Genomic DNA, 8,195 nt, shown 5'->3' on the forward strand with positions numbered 1-8,195 from the left:
GCACATTCCTTAAATTGAGCTAGCCTTGTCACCCAGCAAACCAATCATTGGTCACCTAGGTAACAAGCCCAAGGTGCAAGTTTGCATGCTCTACAGGAGCTTCTAATATTAGAACCTGAATGCTGGTTAGTTTACAAGCTCAGTTAAGTGATCCTCATAGCCTCATTTCAAATGGCTTGCTGTATAAAACAGAGGGACCAGTTTCTCCACAATATGCTCTAAAAGCAAAGAGTTTCAGTTCAGATCTACCAAATAAAACAAGAGTCTTACTTTATTGGAGCATTCTAGCTAGGAAATTAGTAAAGGTATGCTTCTATGGTAATGAGGAAAATGTTCCACTCTACCCTCCAAGGTTTCCCAACACTTGGCGAGGCTTTTCCCTCTCCCTCTCTGGTAACCCGCCACCATCACCTGACCTTTGTAAGGAACTGTCTCCCTGGAGGGTCAGGACTCCCAGCTTCCCTTCCAAGTTCTGAGGCCTTGCTCCTGTTTCCTGCTGCCCACGCCTGGTCACGATGGGGCCTTGTACACTCTGGAGGAATAGCCACTTGCCAACTGACCGCATTTCCCCCAGTGCTCCTTTAAAATAGTGTGTCCAAGACAGTGAAGGTCTATGTGGTACAGAGAACCACTACCAGCATCCAAAGTTATGAACTATTTATTAAAAAGAAAATGTTCACAAGCACAGCACCACATTGAGCAAGGGATTCAAAAGAAATTGGTAAAATGCAAATCCTGTGTCACTCTCTATATACATGCCCTATCAGATGTTAAAATGTAGGACAGGTTCCTTAGCTTAGGAAGTTACAGATCTCTACAGAGTGACCATTACCTTGAAGCTTTCTGTAGCTCTCCTGGCCAGCACATGGTCAATGGCTGCCTCCTCTAGACCTCAGCTAAGAGTTCTGTCTGTTCTTATGGACCCAGTACCAAAAGAGAGACCTTACTCCCTTGAGTTTTATCACCTGTCTTTCCCCCACTCACTGACCAGGTCAGGTCAGAGAAGCTCTTCCTGAAGTCTCCAGAATTTCCTTCCTGAAGTCTCTCTAGTATTTAACACCACCAACTCTCTGTTCCCTGCTTGAAGGGGGGGGCTTGATCATCCCTATTAGCATTTGTATGAAAGTGGACTGAGGTAAGTCTGGAAAGCATTGAACTGACTCCCCCTCTTCCTGCCTGTCCTCTACTCAGAGAGAGCAAAACACTTTTAAAACTCAGAGTGAAGGTTTTGCACATTTCAACCCCCCCCCCCAAAAAAATGCAAGTGGCTTCAGGATTTTGGCATAATAACATTTCCACAAGTGATGCTAAAAGCAGCATTTGGTTTCTGGGATTGGTCATAAGAACATAAGAGATGCCAATGTTGGATCAGGCCAAAGGCCCATCCAGTCCAACACTCTGTATCCCACAGTGGCCAGAAATACCAGTGCCATCAGGAGGTCCACCAGTGGGGCCAGGACATTAGAAGCCCTCCCACTGTTGACCCCCCCCCAAGCACCAAGATGACAGAGCATCACTTGCCCCAGAGTCCCTATCTATACCTTGTGGCTAATAGCCACTGATGGACCTCTGCTCTGGTCAATGAAAGCTAGCATTGATCGTGGTGTACTAATGATAAAATGATAAAATGAAATGCTTGCAAACTTTCGTCCAATTTTCTGACACGAAAAGTCAGATCTTATGTTAGAATCCAATCTCAAAATGATGCTTTGAATTTATCAGTAGCACCAAAAAAACCTCTGAATGATAACATAAAGAATTTACTAAATGACATTGCATTAATGGCAAAAACTATCAGCTGCTGACTTCTATATGTCAGATACTGTCGTGTGTTATTGTATACTAGCTGTCAGATGCTGTCAAATGTTGATGACTACTGCCAAATATTTGGATGTCCAATGCTGATGTTGATATTTGAGTGCTTTGTTTCAGTTCTAGTATATACTCTAGATTTTAAAACGCCACTCTTGAGCTTACTGTACCACATGGCTGGCATTATTTGTGAAATGCCTCGTACAAATAGGAAAATACATATTACTGAGAATTTAAATAGCATTGACTAGCTAATTAATTAAAACATAAATAAAGTGAGCTTCAAATTGTTTCTAAAATAGTATCTATATACACTCAGGAATCCTTCACACAAGCAAGTAAGAAACTCAGAGGCTGCAATCCATCAAAGGAATGGTTTTTGCTGCCAGTGTGACTTTCTCACTTCCCCATTCAAACAGTAGCCCATAATGCCTTCTGAAATGCTATTCCTGGAGATGCATGGGAATATTCTGGTGGACACCAGCCAGTATTATTATCCCAATACTGGGAGAAGGAACTGAGTGTGAGGCATAGTGGCTTTCCTTGTTGGCCATGTGGCCAAACTAGACAAGATGGCAGGAAGTCATCTGCCACAGTTTAAAAATTATTAAAAGCAATTGTGCGGGGGCATGGCGTCGGAGCGGACTGTGATGGACGCTTGAGCGTTAAGCTCCCCGGATCCTTCTGTACAGGACTAATCCCCTCAAGCCAGTCCAGGGGTGAGAGGTAATCCTGTACTTTTTCAGTACATTAAACAACAACCCAAGAGGTAGGCTATACCCCCTCTGGATTTCAGAACAGTTTGCCACCAGAACCTCATCAACTGGGGTCCTCCGCTCAGCCTAAGAGCAGAGGTTCAAACTCTTAGCTGGCTTCTGGGACTTAACAATTACTATCACAGTGGTAGCTCTGTGTGGTCAGCGTTGAGGCCTCCAAGATTTAGACTTGGAGTCCAGGTACAACATCAGAGACCATTTAGAAATAAGAATAATTTTTATTCAATACAGAGCATAGCACAGACTACCAGAAATTATAAAATAACAAACCTAAGGCAATTTGCCTTAACTACACAGTAAAAGATACATATTTACCAAGTTCAGGAATATCCAAACAGTCCATGGGATTTTGAAGGCAAAATCCATCTTTGCTCAACCATGTGGTCCAATTCACAAAGCCAGTCCTTTGTCCCTCAAGGGCTGCATTTCAGGTGTAATAAAACAAGCAGAGATAGCAGGAGCAGAGAGCAAGCACACAGCTCTCTCTCATTGGGATTGAACAATTATAGCCCAATTCCAGTCACAAATTAGATGTGGCTATTAGCCAATTGCGAGTGGGCATGGGTGTGCCCAATTGTTGGTTGTCATGGCTGCAACACAGGAATGGCTAGAAGTTTGGAGACCACGCCTGCAGTCACATGACCCCAAACTCCAGCTTCTCCATTGATGACATGACTTTTTGCATGTGAGGCAGAGCCAGGCGCCATCAGGTCTGCCTCTTCCCTTAGAGGTGTGAAAGAATGTGTGGTTATATGGCATGGTTATAAAGGTTCTCTGGCCAAATGGTCGGCCATTTGGCCTGCAAGAGGAAATAAGACACAGCATGTTATCAGAATGTAATCACAGGAGAAGACATGGATTATAGATAGCAGAAAGCAAAATTTCTATACACCTTCCTCCTAAATAGCGTCTAAGCCGACTCTCACCAAACCTGCATAATTTATAAAAGCATTCCAAGATATGGGAAGAAATTTTGGACCGAAAATGAGAAACTCTACAATCATGAGTAAAGGGGTTCCCTCTTACTTCCCGAAAACAGAGAAACCAGGGCCTCCTGGAAACGCTCCCGATAATCCTTCCAAAATGGCATCCAGAGGCACGGACCAACAGCCGGAAGGCCTAACATTATCCCGACAAGAGTTTCATAATTCTTTACAAGCTCAGGAAAATAATATGTTCACCACCATAGCTGAGCTCCTAAAACCACTAACCACTCAGCTTAACAAACTTAAACAATCCATGGCGCAGGTGACTCAAACTGCCGAAACAGCGATGGAAGCTAACCTGGCCCTCCAAGAAGATTCCTCTTATTTTTACAAGAGATGAATGGGCCACGGATAAAATTATTTCCTTGGGGAATCAATTGAAAGCTAATAATGGCTGCGATCACATGGAGCATTAGCCACGCTAGAGCGACGGAAGACAGGCGGAGTTTCCGGGCGCGATCTCACCGGCACATCTGGGAAGCGTAGCACTTCCGTGGCTCAACTGAGGCTTCCCGCCGAAAACACGCAGCAAAAAACTAGTACCTCGGAGGTACTAGTTTCCGGAAACTGCCCGGCAAGGGCAGGCGTCTGATCGCGTTTCCGGAGGCATCTGGCGCCCGCCCATGTCCTCTTGCGAAAAAGGGTTTTTTCCCCCACGTCTCCATGGATGCGCACAAGCACCCAACGGAGCATGCGCAGTCGTGGTGTACACAAAAAACCCCATCCAGTTTGCCGCACCGCGCACTTCTTTTTTGCGCGTGGGATTGTCTTGCGATCAGCACCTCTCCCTTCCCACGGAACCTCCATGGTACCTCAACGGGAGGTCTGATCTCTTTACCACGTGTTAGTTTGCCCCAGGGCAAACTGCCACGCTCCCCCCCCCCGCAGTTTCTTGCCCGTGTGACCGGGGCCAATATTAAATTTAGAGGGATCCCTGAGAACGCGGAACAATCAACAGAACTGAAAATATTTTTAGCAACCTGGCTGGCGAAAATGTTAGCACTTGAAGAGGGAGTAAGGCCCGTGATAGATTTTGTCTACAGGGTAGGCTCTCCCCGCGCATGCCAAAATAACTTTCCCCGTGACATGATAGCAAAATTTATGGACACACGTACCAAAACAAAGATAATTACTACTGCCAGACCCAAGGGCTACTTGCTTCTAGACGATATAAAAATCTCTGTCCTGAAAAAACTTATCTGCTAAAACTCTGATGCGATGGAAATCCATGAAACCTATAACTACAACACTGATTAACGCCAAGATCCGCTACAAATGGGTCGCATACTATAAACTACAAGTTCTTCACGACGGCTGTTTGCTTCATGCCTCGGACCTCGACTCCAGAGTAAAATTGCTTCAGGACCTGCAACTTCAACTGCCCCCGGACCTACCTTTGGACCCCGTACCTGAGCAGCACGACTTCCCAACAGATCGATGGCAATCGGCCAGAGCAAGACGTGACCGCAAAGCAAAACACACCTGATTCAAGATGTACCTACTGCCCACTTGGATTACACCTTACCTTGGCACCAAAGGACAGGTACCATAGGTACCGTTAGAACAGCTTGGTTTTTAACTCCTTATCTTATTTTAAGATTTTGCCGGTGACAGAATTAAGATGGCCACACAATACCTACAGTCTTTGCCTTAAATGTTGCTTCCATTTCTTATCTTTAGTACTAAGATAAGATTGATTATTCTTGAAAGAAGTCTTAGCCTACAATACCATGGTTTTTACAGTGTGATGTATAAGCATTTATTCATTGGTGCTCATAATTTTTCACTACTAATGCTAGATTTAATAGATTCGTCAATATTAAGTTACATTTTATAGTAGTCTGAGCTACCACCATTTTCATTCTCATTCTAGCTCTTAGAAAGCATATTAAAAAATTTTATACAGCCTGAAAGGGAAGGTCTTCTCCTTTGTGTGTAGATTTTTTCCTTTACCCAATTAACCCATTATTACATGGTGGCATTGAAAACCAATATGTTCTTTTTCCTTTTTCTTCTCTCATGCTGATGTTTTTATTTTCCCAAATTAACCCATTATTAAATGGTAGCATGGTTAATAAAATGCTAAGCCAGTACTATGCAGCCTTAAAAAGATACTTTAAAGTAGTCTGAGCTACCACCACTATTATTCCTACTCTAGCTCTTAGAAAGCATTTTAACAATTTTTACATAGCATGACAGGAAGGTCTCCTTTTTTTTAATATAAATTTCTTCTTTCCTTAATTAACCTATTATTAAATGGTAGCATTGAAAACCAAAATGCCAAGCGAATTTTATGTAGCCTGAAAAGAAAGGCTTTATTTCATTTTCCTGTGCATTTGTTATGTACCTTTTATTTAACCTATTTTCACTTGGTAGTGGTGGTACAGGACATACCAAGTTAATCATTACTTTCATTTCAGTTTTTAGAAAGCATATCAATAATTTTCATATAACCTGAAAATGGGGGCGTGGCGTCACGCTGGAAGTGGATGGATGCCTAGAACTTCGGCTCCTGCTCTAATCCTTCTAATTCACCTTTAAAAATGTGGAAAATAGATTGAATACCTCTTCAAAAGATGGGAAGAACTGGTGCAGGAAAACAAAACCCCTGGCCATCCAACAAACTCGGTGAAGGCATATTTCCCGAGAGGCGAGAAAAATACTCCTGGGACTCTGAAACAAAAACTCTCACCTAAAATGGCGGCCACCAAAGAAACAGATGCAACAGACGTTGATCCTCAACTCTCACCAGAGGTACTTTCATTACTTGATAATTTAGAAGATAGATTTGCTTCAAAAGTAGAAAGCCTCCTTAAACCTATTTCTGAATGGCTACAAGATCTTACTGAACATGTACAACAAGTGTCTCAGACTACTGAGACAGCTCTAGAACAAAGCATAACCTTGCAAAATGAAGTCCAAGATTTGTACACTAGAGATACTTGGGTAAGGTCCAAAATAATGGATCTTGAAAATGCCTCTCGATTCCATAACTTAAAGTTCCGCGGGTTTCCGGAGTCCTGTTAAGGGACTACAGAACTTAATACTTTTATTGCCACATGGCTATCCTCCATTTTAAAATTAGAAGTGGGAATTGCACAGTTAGTAGATCACGCCTACAGAATCGGTCCCCGTAAAAACAACAACCCCACTCTAGCACGAGACATTGTGGCATGTTTTCCACACTCTCGCACGAGAAAAAAAAATCTTGAGGCTAATGCTAATAAATTGTTCACATATGAAGACGCAAAAATCCAAGTGTTTCAAGATTTAACTCCCGAAACCCTGCAAAGATGTAGAGACATGAGAGCGGTTACAAAATGCCTACAAGATGCAAAAATCTCACATCGCTGGTGTCCTCCCAGCAGACTGTTAGTTTTGAATGACGGCAAGGCATTTACAGCTACAGATTTAGCAACTGGAATAACTTTATTATAAGCTCTCGAACTTGAACTTCCATCTAACTTGCGACCTTGTCTTGAAGAAGAAGTATTGCGTCTTGCTCAACAATCGCGTTGGAAGAGGATCAACCATAAACGCCTCACATGATTTCCACTTCACTTGCTACTTCTTCATAAAGAGGACTTGATATGTCCAACATTTTTAACTTTATGCTTAACCACTTATAACGATGCCAAAAACAAATGTTTAAAGTTTAAGCATTTCTTTGTATACCACGTTAATTAACCTATAAGATATATCGAAGGAAGGGGGGTGGGCTTTAGTTCTATAGCTCCACCAAATAGTACACCTGGAAGTGAGAGGATTTTCCATCTAAACCTCTCAGTTTGAGTTCCTGTCTCCAGGTGGGGTTCATGTTTTGAGGGGGTTGAGGGGGTGTATAACGTTAAATTCAGTTCAGTGGGGGGGTTAGGGAGGGTTGGGTGTTCACTGTTCTAAGTTGTTGGTCGTTGTTTAGTAATGGTTTAATAGATTTCAAGTCCATAAAACAATGTTTTGGCTTCATCCTTCGGTTTTTCACATATTTAATTTTTTCAGGAAACACACTTAAAACCCACAACATCCCGTATTTTTCCCTCACTAAAGTGGGGTCAACAATATCATGCTCCAGGGAGCTCCAAATCTCGTGGAGTAGGGGTTTTATTTTCAAAGAAAATCACATTTCAATGTGAAGCTATAGATAGAGATGCTTATGGTTGTTATATTTTTTTTGAAAGGTGTTCTTGAGGGAGTTAAATTCACCTTGGCATCGATTTATGCACCAAATGACAGCCAACTTACTTTTTTAGATGATACATTTCACAAACTGCAACTTTTTGCCGAAGGTAAAATTTTAATAGGAGGTGATTTGAACATGACTGTGAATGCCACATTAGATCGATCACAACCACATAAACATCCATCTAAATCACACCAATCTGACCTAGCAACTCTATTTCGAAAGTATGGATTATTAGATGTCTGGAGGTGGCATTATCCCAATGCTAAAGAAGTTGTTATGATTATTAATTGTTATTATTTAATTTGGTTGTTTTGTTTAGTTCCTCTTAATAATGATAAGATATCAGGAGTCATTTCGTAGAAAAAGAGGTGCAGGAGCTCATTAGCATAACTCATTAGCATAACTTATTTGCATATGCCATACCCCCTGACATTACTG

The sequence above is a fragment of the Gekko japonicus genome, unplaced genomic scaffold (genome assembly GCF_001447785.1).
Source record: "Gekko japonicus isolate JY-2015 unplaced genomic scaffold, Gekko_japonicus_V1.1 scaffold2747, whole genome shotgun sequence".
Taxonomy (NCBI): Eukaryota; Metazoa; Chordata; class Lepidosauria; order Squamata; family Gekkonidae; genus Gekko; species Gekko japonicus.